The 19,803-nt window shown below is 37.2% G+C and overlaps 1 protein-coding gene across 1 annotated transcript in view; it reads left to right on the top strand.

Moving 5' to 3' along the window:
• The first annotated feature begins 2,953 nt into the window (after nt 1-2,953).
• dlgap1b (discs, large (Drosophila) homolog-associated protein 1b) overlaps nt 2,954-19,803 on the top strand; it is a 163,065-nt gene continuing 146,215 nt past the window's right edge. The window contains exon 1 of the mRNA XM_036564679.1: nt 2,954-3,122. The gene's annotated coding sequence lies outside the window, so the exon portion shown is untranslated. The remainder of the gene's footprint in view (nt 3,123-19,803) is intronic.

Here is a 19,803-nt window from a genome sequence, read left to right as displayed (position 1 = left end):
CAAAATAATGTAGGAATCACTTAGTCACTTAAGTTAACTACCTCCCCATCTTGAATATAATCAAAGATTTTCCATGGGCAAGCAAAGAACCCAGCTGGTGACATCCCTTCTTACTAAATATAACCTGTAGCCACAACATACTAGCTTACAAAGCTATTGGAATGAGATCCTAATGTGTGGCAATGACTTATTAGGGCATGTGAATGAGATAATCAAGTTGATAATCAAACAGCAATATGTACATTTTTTTTCTTAAAATTGAAAGTACTGAGTCAGGAGAAAAAAAAATATATATGTTATCTGTGCCCTATTGCAAATCATTTAAAAGTCAAGTCAGATTTCACATACGTTTTTTGGATCTGAAGCACAACTGATGTTAGAAAATGTTCTTCCGCTCATTTCGTGCAACTGCATGTTTCAATCAGAGCGGTCTTCAAATCCCCTAAAACTTACATAATGTAGCGTTCAGTAGTGATCTCTATCAACTACTACAACTTGATTATCTCTTTTCATGCTTTACTTAATATACCCTAGTAAGTTGTGGTGAAGCATTAGGATCCCATTTCCATGCCTTAGTAAGGTGTGGCCATGCATTATTTTTATTAAGAAGGGATGTCATCAGTGGGACTCTGTAGGCAAGGCAGCAGTACTGTCAGGAATGAGTCTCCTAAGACTAGAATGATTGTGGGTGAGCGTTACCACATACTTCGATGCCTTGTCCTGGTTCTTTACATCAGATCATTGGCGTCTGTGGTTCTTCCCTAATGTGCACAGTGAATCACATTAAGAAAGTGCAGAATGCCATAGTTTACTGTACAAGGAGCACAAAGCACTGCTACATCAGGTTATTGGTGCCTGGGGCATAAGGGAATGCGCAACAGGAGCCACTCTAGTGCATGCCCTCATGTGTTAGATCATATTGCAGAGCCTTCCACAGAGCACAGAATTACTGCACAGAAGTGACAGAAAATGCTGCATAACATATCGTCAATTACCATACTAACATTATGACTGAACTGAAATTATTCATTATTTAACATACTATAATTAAATATGTGGCTTTGCTTATTTTGTGTCTATATTTATATGCATGCATGCCTTTGTATCTGTTTGTGTGTGCATATATGTGTGTGTGTACATGCTTGTATACTATAGGTATGTGTGCACGTGTATATGTATTTCTGAAAACACCAATATTAGAAGAAAAAAATGACATTAACACAAAAAGTATTGATTTTGTGTGGCAGTGTTTTCATTTTACCATTTCTAAACATCTGCAAGCCCAGTATTATTTGCAGAAGCCCAGTATTATTTGAGTTATCATTCAGTAACTGGTTTGGCTCAATCAATGCTTTATTAATCAAAAACAGGTGCTCTGGTGATGGAAATGAACAAATCTATGTGATGGCTGGGGTTGTTGATGGGAAATCTAGAACCAAATGTTTATTATCCAGATAAATGGTTTTTCAACACTTTGCTTAGATCTTGTAAGCTAACATTCTTTTTTTGTCTCTTTGATTTTATTTTTGAAATGTCATCCTTTGCACTAAATCTTACTTAGTAAATAGTATAAAGTATGTACAGGAAATAGGGATGGATGGACCAGTGGGACAGGGAGGGATGGGGTGGGTAAAGGGGTTGTTTTTTTTATTTCCTGCAGTTCTGTAATGTTGTGATAAAATACTGCTTGATTAACAGGAAACAAATAAAAAAAATTGATCACAAACACTTTGCTTAGATGCCTGTATAGGGCTACATATATATGTATATGTATATGTCCCTATACAGGCACCTAAGCAAATTGTTAAAAAAACAAAACATAGGCATATGTGTGTGTGTGTGTGTGTGTGTGTGTGTGTGTGTATGTCTGTATTTAGGTGTGCATATCTTCCTATAGTCGGGTTATTGTCCTCACTGATCGACATCCCACAGGAATGTATGTCTCTCATTCATTGAATCTCTGTGAATTCCTGCGTTTTTACACTAGGCTCTTTTGTTAACCAATTAAAATGCACTTTGTATGTGACGTCAGAGCTGCTCCGGGAAGATGCCGCTTAGCTTATTCCATTCCAGGGTTTGGCGCCTCCCGCTTCGGCTCCAGTCCGATCAATCACCGCGTTGCTGCTGTTTTTCCCCCCACCATCCGAAAACCGTCTCCTGTTCGGTGAGTGGCTAGTAGGGGCGGAAAGGATATCCTAAACCATATGCTGCGTCCAAAACCACATACTACCATACTAACTAGTATGTCAAAACTAGTACGCCACCATTAGAAATCCATTCATTAGAATAGTATGTAAAGTATAGCAGTATGCTGATGTGGACGCAGCCATATACTCATTTTTATTGTGGACGAACGATTTTAATGAAAGAATGAATCGAGTAACTCAGGAGTAGCAACCACTGCTTGAATAAAACAATATCAGGTCCAAAAACTCCTCCAGTAAAGAGTTAAATGCACAGAACTGCAGTTGAACTTCTTATGAGCCTATATCCAGCATTTGTTAGCATATGAACTGAAGTTTGAAGGGATCTGCTGAAGCCTGAGCAACAGAAAGGCAGTCCAGGGGCTGTCACCGACAGGTAAAAAAACAATTAGGAATTAAATGCGAATGACTAAAATAAAAGTAGATTACTCTTACATTTGCTTAATATATGTAAAATCAATAAACAACTTGCAAAATACCTAGAAAAGTACACCTCCATTAAAACTGTAGGCAAATTTTTAAGTACCTATAGCAGAGTAAATATAACAGCCGCCTTTGGAAGTAGTATTCCGCCTCCTGCTCTGGGATTAGCTAGTAGTTCATAAGAACAACCAGCCAATCCCAGCGCACGAACTGGGATACTTCTAGCCATTCCAAGTACAGGAGGCGGGACTTGTCGGAAGAGGGTGGGGGGAAAAACAACGCTGCTGCAGCACCGTGGTTCTCTCCCTCTCACACACACGCTTGAGATGAGTCTTGGCGGTAGGGGGACCTTCTATCCTTGGCAAGCCGCGCTTTAATTCTAGCCACACGGCGAGACTCCAGCAGAGATACACACACGGTGGACACTGTTACGGATTTATTTCTGTTTTTTTGTCCAGGAACTACGTCTTCTTGATCTGAGTCGACACTCTGCAGGTAAGAGCGGTATCTAGTGTGAGATTACCCATGCTGTTGATTGTAGTTTGACATTTTTGCATTGCTTATGGTGCGAATGAAGGAACGCTGCGAAGTCTACGAAACCAAACCAAACGCCCCCAAATTGATGAACGTTAGCTTGGTCATGGTGTTGATATTCATGAGTCTGGCAGTTTGCCAGTTGTGCTTTTGGCTGTGTGATGGATTTGATGGTCAAGGGGGTTATTGTCCAATGTCATAACGATTTCGTTTAGCGGATTCCACATAAGTGCCAGTCAGTAACGTTGCGTTAGGCGCTGAACTGTTGACTGTGAGACCGTTGGGACCGTTTGACCGGTACATTTTAAACTGAAATTTTGCCCGCGTGAACGTTAATTGTGCAATTTGGCTCTGAAAGTCATTGAATATGAATTTGCCGAATTTGAGCCCTGTCGTTGAAATAAGTTTAATGTGATCTTCAAGGCCTTTACACATACATTAAATAGAGAAAAACGTTGCTTGCAAAATTTGCCTGTAATACTGGCAGTTAATCTCTGAAATAAGCCAAGTTAACGTTAGTGAATTGACACGCTTCCACAGAATATGTACTACTGCACAAAAGGCTAAAGCCACTGTAGACGATTATAATGAAAAAACGTTGAGCATGAGATGCAACCCTTTACTGGCTGAGTGATAACACATTGGGATTCGTTATGTTCATTAAGCCACAGCATTTTTCCTTGCTGAGACTTCACTTTGTGACAATAGTTAGTTTTAGACTGGACGATGGTGCATCATAGTCAGGGTCCTTGACCTGTTTTGTCGTGTATTAGAAGCAAATTGATGCTTATTAGGCATCATTTGCTATCTTGTTAGTTGAACACATTTAATGGATGCTTGTAAGCAAATTACATATTTATCACATTTTAGGTACAATAGCGTAACGATTATTCATATAGATGAACACTCAAAAGGCTGAAATAGATTTTGTCATTGTCATACACCCACTTTATTTCTGGCAAGTGTCAAACTCATTGGTACTGTTTTCCACTACATATGCGGAAAGGCCTTCAAGCGAATAGTGGTCTTTGTGAACAGCTAACAAGCTCCTTTTTGAAAAGATTGAAAAATCTATAAACAATAGTGAATATATATACTCAATAATAGTAAACAAGTAACACTAAAGTCAACAAATCTGTAAACAGGCAAGGCAGTTTGTTGCTTAACACTAGATATAAAACCCACCTTTGTGGCTTCATATTTGGCAATTAAAGTCTATGGGTGGCCAATGTTCTGTTATTGTTATTGTGATGAATTGTGTTACTGTACACTTTTCTGAGTATATCATGGGTATTGTCAGTATTTCTAAAACACTGAATAGCTGCATGTGTCAACACATTGTGCCATTATTTTTATTTTATTAATGTATTCATACATTTATTTATGAAGTTAAACATGTTTTACAGATATTGTATTACATTTTTTTTTTTTACCCATATAGGGGTGGGTGCTATAGGTGAAAATGACGATATATATTATGCATCACTGTGATTAGTTTTTCAAAGTTTGAACCAACAAAAAGAACCAAAAGTGCCACAAAGAATTTATTAATGAAATCACTTATTTTCAGCATTTCACATAGTGTTGCACTACATCCAATTAAACAGCAATTATTACAATCTGTCATGAAACATGCAGTTCACTGTTTTTAAAGTACTAATGATACCCAAGATATGCTCAGAAAAGCATATTGTGATGTAATTTGTCATGATGATGATTAAAATCATCATTTTGCCCACCCTATTCATAGTTTTTTATATCCTTTTATAAATGTGTTTCTGTCACTTTGCTAGTGCATTTTTTCTCTTACAACTTTTTTACAAACCTTAGAAAAACAAAATACTGTGATGCACATCAAGTACCATGATGTTATATTTTTACCATTTTGCCCATGCTCAATATTACACACAGCACAGTGGCCCTGCTGCGGGGCTTTTTGCTATGGGAGATTCAAACAGACCAGAGATGTTCACAAACCCTGGAATAAAAATCTTTCATAATTGAAAGCTTTATTTTTAACCTCAAATCATCTCACTGTGTCTTTTTCTTTCTCTCTCTCTCTCTCACACACACACGATCTCTAACTCTGATAGAAGGTTCTATATGTGCTCTGGTCTCCATTCTACGTTCTTTTCCCTCTTGTAAAGTACATCAATAATGAATGCCTCTCAGATTGGTGTTTGTGTGTGTGTATGTGTGTTTTAAGGAATTTCTCTCATTGTTACAGGGTCCACTGCCCCTAAAAACAATTTAAACATGAAACAGATGGCTTATAAAAACAGATGGTGTTCAAGTGTGTATAACTGTATGTTTATAAGACCTGACTGATATTAAAATTTTGTGACTGAAATTTTGATAACCAACATCAGCCAATATAATTTTATATTTATATTTTAAATTTTCATTTTATACTCCAGATGTTTGAGTTAAATAGTGCTTTAATGAGTAATAGTATTGTCTGTCCCAATTATCACATATTTTAAACTTAAATAAACAACAGAAATTCACTTAAGATATTGTAACTGTGGTGGCAGAGTTACCTACAGCACTTTGCGTGTTTGTCGTTTGAATTTTGTTTGTTTTGACTTTAGTTAAATTGTTTTTTCATAGTTCAGAAGTTCAAGTCCTGCAGGTGCTGCGACCACAACCCCCCCCCACTAATTATCGGCCGATACCAGTAATACTGTGGGCTGTTAATATCGGCCAACCAATAGACTAAATATAAATGTCCGTAAACATGAGGGAAAAAAAAGGATTGTTTGTCATTTCAGAGATAACTGTACTGCATGCAGCCATGTGTCTTGCATTTTGACTTAAGCATGTTCCATGCTGTGGCATGAAACTGCTGTTGAGGCTTCCCCTTCCCTGATCATTTGTTTCAAGGAATGTTGGTCTTTTTGTAGATAAGTGTAATGCATGCAGGCGTGCGCAAGTTATTTTTAGAATTGTGTCTTCCATGTTGTAGCGATTAGCAAATGGGCTGTGTATGTGTGCGTAGACATCTATGCCGCCACATTCAGCGATTGTGTTCCACTGTGCCTGAGGCTACGGTGACAGTAGTGTAGCAAATGTGCACTAGTGTATATTTCACCCAGCCTGAGGGCACACTTCACACGCCCAGCTGCTTGCCTAAGGGCACACTTTAGACTTCACCGCTATGCCTTTTATCAGTGGTAGTGTGTACTTCACCACTTCACCTTACAGAGCACCTAATTCTATTGTTCTATTGTTCTATTATCGATCTATTGTTCAATTTACCTATATCTTCCTATTTCAGGCTGCATTCTAGGAAAAAACCCTTGAGGGCAGATGCCTATGACCTTTATAATGGCTCTAGTATTGTGCACTCAAATAGTGTTCAGTCCCATAAACCATTTGGTTGGTGACATAATCCTTCTCTTGCTCAGCCTTGCCAAGACCCTCTCATGTATGCCATATGACAGTGGCAACAAGCTCAATTCTTGGAGGATCTCTATGCTCTCTGCTACATTTAGTGCTTCCTCTGCTGCAACACATCTAATTCAGCTCATGATGGGTTAGTTCTGATGTGCTAACGCAAGAACACTAAACCCCGAAGTAGGGCTGTACCTAAATTTTGAAAAAAACAAAGATTAAATACGCCTATCGCAAATTGGAAAAAACAGACTTTAGAAATAATTTTAATGGTAATGCAAATGAGAAATGGTGACTAAAACAATGTCTTTTTTGCTTTCCATGCCAAGCATTCAAGCAGTTTGCGCAGCCAAAGATCAGTGAAAATGTCAACCATGTGGAACTATTTCACAGTTTTTACAAGGGATATTAGACAGGTGTAATTTGTAATCACTGATCATGCAAGTATCAAGAAGGGGTACAATGCCTAAGAACTTTTCCACTGCAGGTTAGATGCTTGAAATTATGTCATTCTGCTCAATATTCAGAATACAAAACAACAGAAGCAAAAAGGAAGCTCATTGCAAGCTCACAGACACCATCAGGCACAGTTTGTCACAATTCACAAATGACATTGTCAAACGGTAACTAACAATAATAGTATTCAGTGCCTTGGATGCAATAACGATTCTCTGTTGTTGAGGACATTGGATTTTTGGAATATACTGTAGCCTATATACTGTAATAATTTTAGTATGTTTATTTTTGGTATGCTGTTTTTATTTATGGTCAATTTGTTTTGCTTTCAGTTTTTGACACAGAGTGTAATGAAATTTAATCTCTGTTTCAGCCAAGGATTTTTCTATTGGTGCCTTTGTACTAGTGCAGCTTGACAAATAGGTAAAGGTAGATAATATGACAGTATATTATTGTTATCATGCCAAATCACAATACGCTTTTCCGTGTAGTAGTAGTGGGATACTTTTTGGTAAACGCACAGGGGATCCTATAACAGCTATATATTTGTATCTTTTGTGTTTTTGTAAGATATCACAAGCCTCCTAAATGTAAATGTGTTAAAATTGTATTTAATGTAATTTTTATTTGGATATTACAAACCACAGTTAGGTGTGTTTTTTTTTTTTACTATTTGAACAAAATAGTTTTTTTGAGTAATGCGAGTTAAGCTTATAAATTGTATTTGAATCCTATATACAGTAACAAAACATGTATCATGATTCATTCTGCTGTGTTATGCATCATTATGAAGTAAACTGTCTTTTTAAAATCAAATTGCTTTGAAGGGTAGACTTCATCACATTCCATGCTTCATCAAGGAACTGCATTAGAGGCTTCTACTTTGCTTGATCTGCTCTTAATACATTCATTCTGTGACCTTTCATTCCCTCTTCTTCCTTTATGATGTTTCTCTCTCTCTCTCTCTCTCTGCCTCAGCTTTGGTTTAGGTACCATGTTGCTTTAAGTGATATATGTATATATGTAAAATATGTATCTATTGTATAAGTTGTAAATATTGCAAAATATATTATGTTTTATTGTGATAAAAGGTTAGGTTTTTTTCATGCTCATATTTTTAAAAAAAAACAGCACATTGCTGCTGTTGGAACAAAACCAAGTCAATGGAACCTGACTTTTTGGGCTGTTTCTATTGGTCCATTCGTCATGAAATTTACACATAATGTAAAAAGAGCAACAGACATTTTCAAATTATCTCAAAAACTGAAAAACAAAAACAAAAATTTAGATACAAGGTTGTTCCAGCAGCAGCGACATGCATAGTTGTGATCAATCAACAGCCACCGTACCAGCATGACTATGTGTCTGCACGGAATGAAAAAATTACATCATTAACTGCTGACTGACATTTTAAGGTAATGTTCCAGTTCTGGAAAAGTTAAGGATGATTACATATTTGGTTATGTTTTTGTTCCTTGCAAAATACTGTTTGGCTTTTATTTTCATTCCCCAAACCATGTAGCTTTGAGTATGACGCAGTCACATAGTCTTCAAATTTAGCTGGATAAAAAGCAGGCTACATTCCAAAGTTATAAAGGAAAAAGTGGTAACACATTACAATTTTAGTTTCATACTTAATCAATAGGAAAATTAGTCTTGCTAAAAATGGACCCTCAGCCATGCACCTCTTCTTTAAGTATCAGTGTAACTTAAAAGCCAATTAAATAATATAATAACACAAAGCAAAATACAAGAATACAACATTTATTTTGTTTAATACACATACAGTTTCACCAGTAAGGGCTGTTGCTTTGTAGGCTGATCTACACTTTGTTTCTCAAAGTGTTTCTCTGAGTGATGATAGAAGAAATGTATAATGACTCTATTTATTGATTCATTGACTACCAAACTCATATCAGTAGCAAACAATTGTGTTATTCGTATTACAGCAGTAATATCTGTATCAGTGTGCATGTATGTGCGCATGGGCATGTGCTTGGTGGGGGGGCAGTTGGTGGCTTTGAAGGCCTTTTGCAGTGTTAATGTTGCAGTAGACGGACGACTGGCAAACCGGTTGTCATTATTTTCAATGAAGTTCTGACGGAAAATACTGCCACTGTCAGCGGCAACGTTCAGAACAGAACATTCTGTCAAATGTTACATTTTTCCAACTTTGCTATCACAGTGGTTAAATGAACCAGAAGTTGATTTTTTGGGAACCATGGACATCTCATTGTTGAATTTCAGGGAAACTCAGTATTGTACAACCAGAATAAAAGAGTAGATTGTCCTCCTGCCTTGTATATAGGTAAATGACAAAGTACTTGATAAATTGCAAATTACAAATTACCTGCATCAGCACTGATGTTCATATCATGTATGTCACTTTTATCCAATGTCACTTCACATTTCAGTATGGACTGTGCAGATCTTATAAACAAAGATTTCTTTCCTTTAGTAACATTGGCCTGTACTCACTCCTAACATGCAAAGACATATGCAGATTAGGGCTGCACAATATGGATAAAGTTTCACATTAAGATTATACTGCTACATATTCAAAGCCTGATATTATTTACAACATTTCATTAATACATCAATGAATCCCTGATGCTATGTAGTCAAAAATTGGCCTACATTATTGTTGAAAATCCAAACACACAATGAAGCTCATCTGGAGCTGTGATTGGTTAGGATGCTCACAGCAAGCACTAACATTTACAAGCATTTACATTTAGTAAATCAATTAAAGGGATCATTTTTATATTGCACTTCAGTGATTTAAGTATTGTAAATGCAAATTTCACAGAAACAAATAAATGATTATATTATACAGCCCTAATGCAGACACAAAAAACATTATTAAGAGATCATTATGATAAAGATTTTAAGAGATTACACTACAGTTAAATTATTACTATTTTTGCAACTGAGAGATCTTTTGGACTTCAGGCAAGTAGCCTAAGATTACCTGAGTGCTAATGTTTAGAAGTCCTCATAAGCTAAACTGCCATCAGTATCGGATATGAGGCTACAATTACAGTCAGAAGTTCACTCCTCCTTTATTTCTCTCTTTATCTCCCCTCTTCTGTCACTCTGAAACCAAAGGCTCCAACACCTCTCAGATGGCCTGCCCCGGACACCCTGCTAGCATTTTCTGCAACCCTGCAGAGGGTTGAGTGAGGCAATGAGGCTGAGTTTGGATCTCTGACTTAACTAGCTTTATGGTAACGTGTTTGTCACCCCAATGTTGATTTTTCAAAATACAATTTTTAAAAATCTTATAGTTTCATTTTTCTTTTTATTTGTGCCATACATAGAGGTGCAAAAAGGCATTTTGTAATTGAAGACCTGCCCAGAAAAACAAGAAAATGTAAAAATTTTATGTTCAAAAGATAATGTTCTAAAGTAATGTTTAAGGAAATGCAAACATATTCTGTTAAATTGTGTGCATGATGCATGTGTGATGTACATTTCTCATAATATATATATTTTAAAATTTCAAAAGGTAGGCACTGTGCGCTTCAGCACTCGGCAGCCCCACTCTGTAAGTTTGCGTGGTCTCCTGCTTCGTAGCTAAGCTCTTGTTTCTCCTAGGTGCTTCCATTTCACTACAATAGCACTTACAGTTGACAGTGACCGATCTAGCAGGACAGAAACTTCACAAACTGACTTGTGGCAAAGGTGGCATCCTATGCCAGTGCCATGTTTGAAGTCACAAGCTCTTCAGTACGACTCATTCTACTGCCAGTGTTTGTCTTTTAGGACTGCAAAGCTATGTGCTTAATTTTATCCACTTGTTAGCAATGGGTGGTGGCTGAAACACCTGAACTCAATAATTAGGAGGGGTATCCCTATACTGTAACAATAGAGCTGACACATTGTTACTATACGATTTACACAGGTATTGCACTGGTTGTTGCAGTTGTTTACAAACTCTCTATAATTGCTTTAAATCTGTTTCGTTTTTAATGATACATGCATTTGTTCAGTGTGCTAGAAATACTCAAAATATTCACAGCATAGTGAGTGAGATATCAGGTAAAGTGAAATGAATAAGCTTGATGCTGTATTGCTCTTTAAGTGACAGTACCCAATCAAAATCAGTTATAATTGGACATCTGTCCGATTCCATGAAGTATGTTGTGAGTGGGCTTACAAATCAGAATATTTTTCTTAAACATACTGTTTATTTGTATATGTATAAAACTTAATGAATATTGTATTTGTGCCTTTTGTTGTGTTATTTTGTTCTTTAATTGGCTTTCAAGTTACACTATTACTTAAAGAAGAGGTTTGTGTGTCTATTTCCAGTAAAACTTACTTGATCATTGTTTATTTTACCTATTGAAAAAGCATGAAACTAAATATGTAATGTGTAGCCCTTTTCCTTTATGTCTTAGAGCGGTTCTGCTCCTAGAGGTTCTGCCCCGTCCCGTAGTCTGCAGACAGCCCCTTTTTTCCTGAGCAGTTGCAAACAGAGAAGTTTTTCCAATGGCGTCATTTCTACCTTACTAGTGTGAGCCAGAGTCCAATCTTGAAAGTCACTCTCCAGTAGTTGCTGTGCGTTGTGAGAGGACATGTCAAGCTTGCTAGTAGGCAAGGATTGTGTTACGAGATTGCATCATCTTGTCACAAAGGAAAAGGGCTGGAATTCCAACAAGGTGTTTTAGGCAGTTGAGAAAAGTGGTTTCTGTGGGAGAGAGGTACTCCATCTGGCATGTACTTTGAGCTGTGTAACATTTCAGACCATTTACATGCATAAAAAGCTATGTAACACGCTAAAGGAAAGGAAAAACTAGAAAAGCATAATAGGTCCTCTTTACCAAGATTTAAAGTAGCTTATTTATGAATTGCCACCAAACCCAAGCAGTTTTGGATCAACAGCATACTTTTGGTCACTGTATCATTTTATGCATGCTGCAAAGTGACTGTAAATGACTGTCTGAAGAAGATAGCTATATTAGCTTTATATGAGCTTTATTAGCATCTTAAACATTTTTACCTGCATCACTGCACAATTCAAAGATGAGCCAAGATAAATTAAGCTTACTACATGTTTTCTCAATATTACGTTTATCATTATGTTTAAGTATGCATTAGCCAGATAATTAGTCTTGTTTGCTTTCGTAACAACCTGTAGTAAATAATTGCAATAGCTAAATTTTAGAGATAATTACAAGTTTACCAACAGAAAAATTCAAAGCCTGTGTTTGTGAACATGTGCTTATCAATACAAACACAACTTCCAACTCTCACGCTGTACTACTAATTAAGTAATTACTTAATTATTGCAGTAGGGGTGTACTGTAGGGGTGATATGCATGTGAATTTTTTTTTGATTTAGGGGTTATGAGATGATAGATGACATGAATTGAATTCAGTTAGATTGCATGCTATAAAATGCTTGATAGTGTGAATGGCTTCTATATTTCTGTTCAGCGCCATCTGTGACATTCCTAAAAGTGATAACACAAACATAAAAAATATCTGCTGTGTAGCTCTTGAAACTAGAAAAAAACTGTTTTGATTAGTCTACCTTTGAGAGTCGGTTAACCAATCTGTTTAAAATAGAGATCAAACTTGAGCTGGAACATGTGAAATCATGCTTGTATTTGTCTTCTGTTTGGGAACACTTCAGTTTCCCAGTCGAGTGCAATAATAATGGGCAAAGAGTGGTCGGTCAAACTCAAAAATACTAGGTCATTTGTGAAGACCTCACCCATATGTGCCAGTTACCTGAGCGGGGAGTAAACACAAGTCACAACAGCTACTTCTCCCTACAGGATTCAAGCAGCTGCTAAGTACCTGTTCTGAAAGGGCAAAACACATAGTGTGCTCCATAGGGATGTTTATAGCTTCCGACTTTGCGCAACTGTTCAGTTGTAGAGAGTCTTAGATTCCCAGTTTGTTGGTAGTGATTGAGCCACATTAGAAGATCTCCTCTCACACTTACTTGAGTCAGAAGGTAAGAGCCACACTTTGGAATGAAATTAACCTTTTTTTATTTTATTCAAACTGGTTTATGAACATTATGTCAGGGTTGGAACAGAAACATTAAAATATTGTTTCCGTTCGAAGCAAAACAGTTCATTTTTTATTTTGTGTTTGAGCCCTGGTTATATTTACCTGTATGCTCACATCACAGGACTAGTGTCACCACTGTGCCAAGAGCTGTGTGGTATACGTGTATTTGTGAGTATGGCCTTCTTCTAGTGATTACTACCCCCTTTACATCCCCTTACATGAACACAAACACAGCTGTGCTATCAGTTTTGCTTTTTTAGCTCCTCTGGCGTGTACCAGCTCTGTAGGAAACAGTGTTCCTCTACATACACACAGACATGTTAAAGGCTTGCAGAGAAAATGATGGAAAGACACCAGTTAAAATAAGAGTAGAATATAAAGCAGGGCTGGTAGAAAAAAAAGGGACTGAATAGTGATGAGAGGCTAGAAGTTCCGTAGTAGAGAGAGAAGAATCAGAAGAATTCTTCTGACCATATTTCTAACTTCAATCTAAGGTTTTGGAGTGTGAGTTGGTATCAAGAATAACACACTTACAGATGCAGTTAAAGATGCACGTGCTGTGCACAGAATATAGTATGCTGATCTGTTTCATTTAACCACAATTTACAATAGGGATTGACTGATGATCAAAAACAATAATTAACATTTTTCTATTCATCGGAATCAGCAATTTAACTTGGCATGGATTGGTTGAAGCCTTGACCACGTGTTGAGAAAAAAGTCTCTGTGGCTGCATTCCTGAAACACTAAAAGTTACTACTTTTTCCTACTGATCCTCCTCCTCGTCTGTGACCTGGAACATTTTTGGTGACTTCATCTTACTGGCTGTTCCAGTATTGGAGGAGATAAGAGAAGCCACTCCAAACAGCTGCTTCCAGTGAAGGATAGTCTTTTACAGATTTTGAAGTGGCATCACTGCATGCATGCCCAGAGAGCATGGACAACATGGAAGATGTATGATTATTATTGGGTCTGTGTGTCTGCCCTGCAATGGACTGGCGACCTGTCCAGGGTGTATCCTGCCTTCTGCCCAATGAAACTTCACGGAGTTAAGACTAGCTATCTGTACAACTCGCTTCAGCTCACCTCAGCTCTTAGTGTGTGTGTGTGTGTGTGTGTGTGTGTGAGAGAGAGAGAAAGAGTGCATAAGACAGTGTTGGAGAATAGTTTTGAGCCATTTGGTTTTGAAAGGTATGATGTTGGTGATCATATCTAAAGGTGTGCTATGTATTTTGGGGTGTGTGTGTGTGTGTGTGTATGGTAACATTTTAACTTGATTGCCTTGATTGTATCAAGTACCTAATTAGATGTTGAGGAACAAACGTTTACCATGATAATGCTGTTACAGATAAAAATTTGCTAATTGTCAAAGGGTTCTTTGGTTGTGAATTAAGTTTGTTAGTCTTAAAACTTTTAATATGACTTTGCTTACTAGTAGCAAATGCCATAGCATGTAATCAGGAGATTCATGAGAATTCCTGGTGGGTTGGTAACATTTTGGGCTGTTTACAGTGAGCTAATGTGCAAATTCACAGAAATAAGAATCAGAACGCTCATATGTAATATTTTAGGGGTTAAAAAGCAGCCCCCACCTTAAGAGGTACAGCCTAGGTTTGCTGATGTTGAGAGTCTCAAACAGTGTATAGAGATTAGATGAAGATGAAGGTAGCATCTTATTCTCATTTCCCATTCCACCTTAAATAATGTAGCAGTTACATTCAGACACCTGTACAGGCACTAGCATGTAACTGCTGTACTGTTTAAGGTGGACTATAATTCAGATGAGAAGCCAACATCAATCTCGAGAGATTAGCGTATCAAATGCGGCATGATAGTATAAATTTTGTACTGGCTGACACAACAGGCAGTGCACTACAGACAAGTCCTACTCTGGCCCTGCTGGTGGTTGATGTAGTGCTTTTGTGACTGAAGACAGTTCAGATGTTGTCTAAGGGTTTGCATTAAAATCTGGGAATGAGGGGCGCTGTCAAGGAGCATCATTTATTATGGATGTAGGTGGATCATGGATAATGGATATTCATGGATGATGCACAACACACATCAAGTACAAATAGATGGAATGTGATCATTTTCTTGCATCGTAGACCAGTTGTGAGGGAATCTTTATTGTTTAATTTGGCATGCAGCACACATGAACCTAAATGAGTCAGACACATAGATCATCCAACATTTTCTTGGCGTTTTGTCATTAGGGCTGTGTTTAACATATTGATACAGGAAAATATTGTTGATAGACTAATGTTGATACGTATATCAATATAGTGATGCCTCTGTTGTCAATGAATTCTCTTTTACTCAACATGTGAATGTGCAATTAAAAAACTAATACTGCATTCAAGTCTGAGACTGTTATATGGGTAACAACCAGCACATGCAAACCTGTGTTCTTATAAGCAAGGGCTTGATCTTTATTTATTATTTGTAGTTATAGTTAGTTATTGTAGTTTGTAGCCTGCTGTGATTAGGACTGGACCATTGGCATTTTGACTACATTTTAGTAGTACTGTTACATGGTGTAATGCTGATAAATTCCAAAAAGATGATGTTACTTTGTGTTATGTGTGATGTCACATTTGCCTTTGTATTTGCAATGAAAAAGCTTTCTCCTTTGCCAATCTGTGCTCTGACCTGCACTCAAGAGTAAATCACACCTTTAATGTAGTCCTCAGAAGGTCTCTCATCATATTTATTTATATATTATCACTTTATTTTTTAAAAAGAAAATGTAAGATAAATGTCTGCAGTACATCTTATTTGTTGCATCATCGTATCGCTCTGTAACGCTTGTCATGTGGTATGTATCATGTTGTGAAGTTGCTGCGAATGCCCAGCCCTACTGGCCACAAACACTGTGACAGACAGTAAACTGAAAAGGCCATAGTTATTACAGAGTTTACAGTAGGCTTCATTTTTATGGTCTCTCCAGTGGATCTCTCTGTGGGAGCAGAAAAAGCACACTTCATAAGAGATGAGCATGAAATCTGGTTCACTTTTCATAAACCATGAAGACTTGTGCCTTTTCACCTAGTGTATTGTTTAATTTAACTTTTAAACCTAAACATGGCTCTACTTAAAATTATGAGAGAATTAATGGCATGCCATATGTGATGTTTTTGCAATGATTGAGGTAAGGGAGAAGAGAAGAGGGGATTGATTCAGGGAGATGATGAAGACCCCTGCAGCTGAAACAGGAGAGAGAGGAAGGATTAGAGTCATGAAAGAAGGAAGCAAGACCACATGAAGACATAGGCCAATAGGTTTTGCTCAAGATATATGTACACATAATTTGGTAGGTACACACACATTCACTGAGAATGCACAGTAAACTGCTGATATAGGATCAGTCTTGTTTTAGCCTGCTTTTAATCAAAACATTAGCTGACATCCTAAATTGCTGATCTTGTCAGTCACTAAACCTGTATTCACTATACTCTCGCAACATTGTCATTGTATTTGTTTTGGTTAGCTGTTGAAAGATGGATTACTGTCTTATTCCTTCCAGAGGACAGCGTAGAAGTTTAGAACTAAACAGCGTTAAGATAGGAAGAGTGATTACCAATAGCTGCCACTTCATTCCAAAATTGCCAACACAACCCCTTCAAATGTTTCAGCACACTTGCAAAAAAATATTCTGTCGCTACCCTGTTTTCAGATGCTATCAGAATTTTAAATTTTGAACAAAATTTTCACAATATTTGTCTGTATTATCTACTGCCTTTTTGTTATATTTTATTTATTCCCTAATTGGTCGGTCTTTATGTTTGTAGTTTGTCCTGATCCTCTAATGTGTGTGTCTACCAGACCTCACAGCACTTAGAAAGCCTATATAAAGCAGAGCGACTTGTGTTAAGTGCTGGTTAACAGGGATCTTCTGTAGCTAAAAATGGAACGGAAGACTTGGTGTGTAGTAATACTTAAGAGCAGATAATGACTACCCACGTAAATCCCCTTGATGGTTAAGATTTGGCTGATGTTGAGTGAAGGTGATAATTACAAGAGAGGATTTGGAGTCAACAGTAGGATAGGCACACTAAAGTGTATAAGCTTTATTAACATGACAGTGTTCATAATGTATACGTCTGGAGGTACAGCAATTGAAAGCTTTCAATTCCTATCTGCTTCTTTTGATGAGAGTAATGGGGTAACACACTAAATCATAGCCCTGTTAATTCTATGCCTGTTATGTCCTTGCACAACTTACAAATGAGACTAGAACTGGGAGTTGGTAGGCCTGGAGCTGGGGGTGAATTGGATGGTGATATCATATTAAATGTGCTGGTGTGGGTTAGGTTGATTGTGACTATTGGTGTTCCAACAGTAATATTGCTTTAGGTGACATAATTAACCTGGTATTACTGATATGAAAAATGTTATTACCATTTTTAAACTAAAATGCAAATGGCTAATACATTTGGCCAATACAATTTTTATGGTTACAATTTAAACAGACTTTGATTGTTTTAGTTAAGCTGGCAGTGAACTGACCCTTCTCGCTGAGTATAGTGTCTTATTGTAGATGTGTATCATGTGTGTAGAAGTGCATTTTACAGAAACCACAGGACTTAGAGACATTATCAGTGCTGTATTGGCATGATTAGGGTGGATACCGTTAAATCTGTTGATAATATTTGTTGTGTCTTTACATATACATTGGTCAGGCCCTAATATATGCAACCCCGTTTTCAAAAAAAGTTTGGACGCTCTGCAGAATATAAATAAAAATAGAATGCAATGATATGCACATCATGTAAAGCATATTTTTAAAGGAAAATACTTCAAAGACAACATATCAAATGTTTAAATTGAGAAATGTAATTGAAAAATATATGCCCAGTTTGAATTTGATACCAGCAACACGTTCCAAAAAAGTTGGGTCGGGGGCATGTTTACCACTGTGTTTCATCACCTCTTCTTTTAACAACACTGTCTGTAAGTGTTTGGGAACTGAGGAGACCAACTGCTGTAGTTTTGAAAGTGAAATGTTTTCCATTTTTGTTTGATATAGGATTTCAGCTGCTCAACAGTTTGTGGTCTCCTTTGTTGTATTTTTCATTTCATAATGCGGCAAATGTTTTCAGTGGATGACAAGTCTGCACTGCAGGCAAGCCAGTTTAGCACCCAAACTCTTTTAATACGGAGCAATGATGTAACACGTGCAGAATGTGGTTTGGCATTGCCTTGCTGAAATAAGCAAGGCCTTCCCTGAAAAAGACGTTGTCTGGATGGCAGCATATGTTGCCAAAACATATATATCATTCAGTATTAATGGTGCCTTCAGAGATGTGCACGTCATCCATGTCATGTGCACTAATGCACCCCTATACCATCATGAATACTGGCTTTTGAACTGTGCACTGATAACAAGCCTGATGGTCTTTAGCCTGGAGGACACAGTGTCCCTGATTTCCAGAAAGAATTTCAAATTTTGATTTGTCAGACCACGGAACACTTTTCCACTTCATCTCAGTCCATCTTAAATGAGCTCAGGCCTAGATAAAATGGCAGCATTTCTGGATCCTGTTTATGTACGGTTTCTTCTTTGCGTTTTAGAATTTTAACTTGCATTTCTGGAGGCAGTGATGGCCTGTGTTCAGACAGTGGTTTTCTGAAGTGTTCCTAAGCCCATGCAGTGATTTCTACAACAGAATTGTGTCTGTTTTTGATGCAGTGCCATCTGAGGGCCCAAAGATCCACCAGCCTTTTGTTGCCCCTGTCCCAACTTTTTTGGAATGTGTTGTTGGCATCAAATTGAGCATATATTTTTCAAAAAACAATAAAATGTCTTTGTTGCAACATTTGATATGTTGTCTCTATACTATTTTCAATTAAATATAGGGGTTAAATGATTTGTGAAAAATCATTGCATTTTGTTTTTATTTACATTTTGCACAGCATCCCAACTTTTTTGGGAAATGGGGTTGTAATAGATTGCAGCTAATATCTCCACACTGTGCATTGGGATGTACTGTCATGATGCATTGTTGCTACCAATTTACCCCAGTGTTAAATTCAGACAGCTATTGGAAACCCTGCCTCTATAATGAGCTACATTGTCTGTTTCACATGAAACTAATGCATTGTGATCTAATTTTGTCAGTTTGAGCTTGTAAATACACTGTGGAAAACTGAAATGTATTATTTGTTTTATCCCCACAACTGACCATGTGTTATCCTTTATCCAAATGAGATGACAATATAATCTGATCAGTGTGCTAGATACTCCATGGTAATCGGGAGGCTCCTGTTAGTACTCTGGTGCTGGCTGGTTGCCAACTCTCTTGCCTCAAAGGTGATGATGCTTCAACAGCAGCAAAATATTCAGAAGACAACTCTTTGTATGTAATGTTTGGATCGTTTTCTTTGACTTTTAAAATGGAAATCTAAGATGTCCTAGGGGATAATTTGTTTTTCTGTTTTTCATTTTAGAAAAGAGCCTTGGCAGCTGTGCCTATTTGCCATGCAGAGTAAAAGAACAGCCCTGCCCTCTTTGTTAGTGTTGGTACATCTGACAGTAGTAGCTAGCATGCTAAATAGTTACTTTTTAATGGCAAGTGTAGACAAATGCCAAATAGATACTTTTAAATGAGAAGGTAAGGAAAAATATGATAGTTTAATATCACATAGTTTAATTATCATAAATGTAGTTTACCCAGTTTTTGTGTAGCTACGGATTGTAGTGATGTCATGAAAATGTATAAATATACCATCTAATGTAAGGTAACTTGACAAATGTTTACAAGTGATT

Source organism: Colossoma macropomum, unplaced genomic scaffold, assembly GCF_904425465.1.
Source record: "Colossoma macropomum unplaced genomic scaffold, Colossoma_macropomum, whole genome shotgun sequence".
NCBI lineage: Eukaryota > Metazoa > Chordata > Actinopteri > Characiformes > Serrasalmidae > Colossoma > Colossoma macropomum.
The sequence above is the reverse complement of the archived record's forward strand: the minus strand, read 5'-3'. Positions and strand labels throughout refer to the sequence as shown.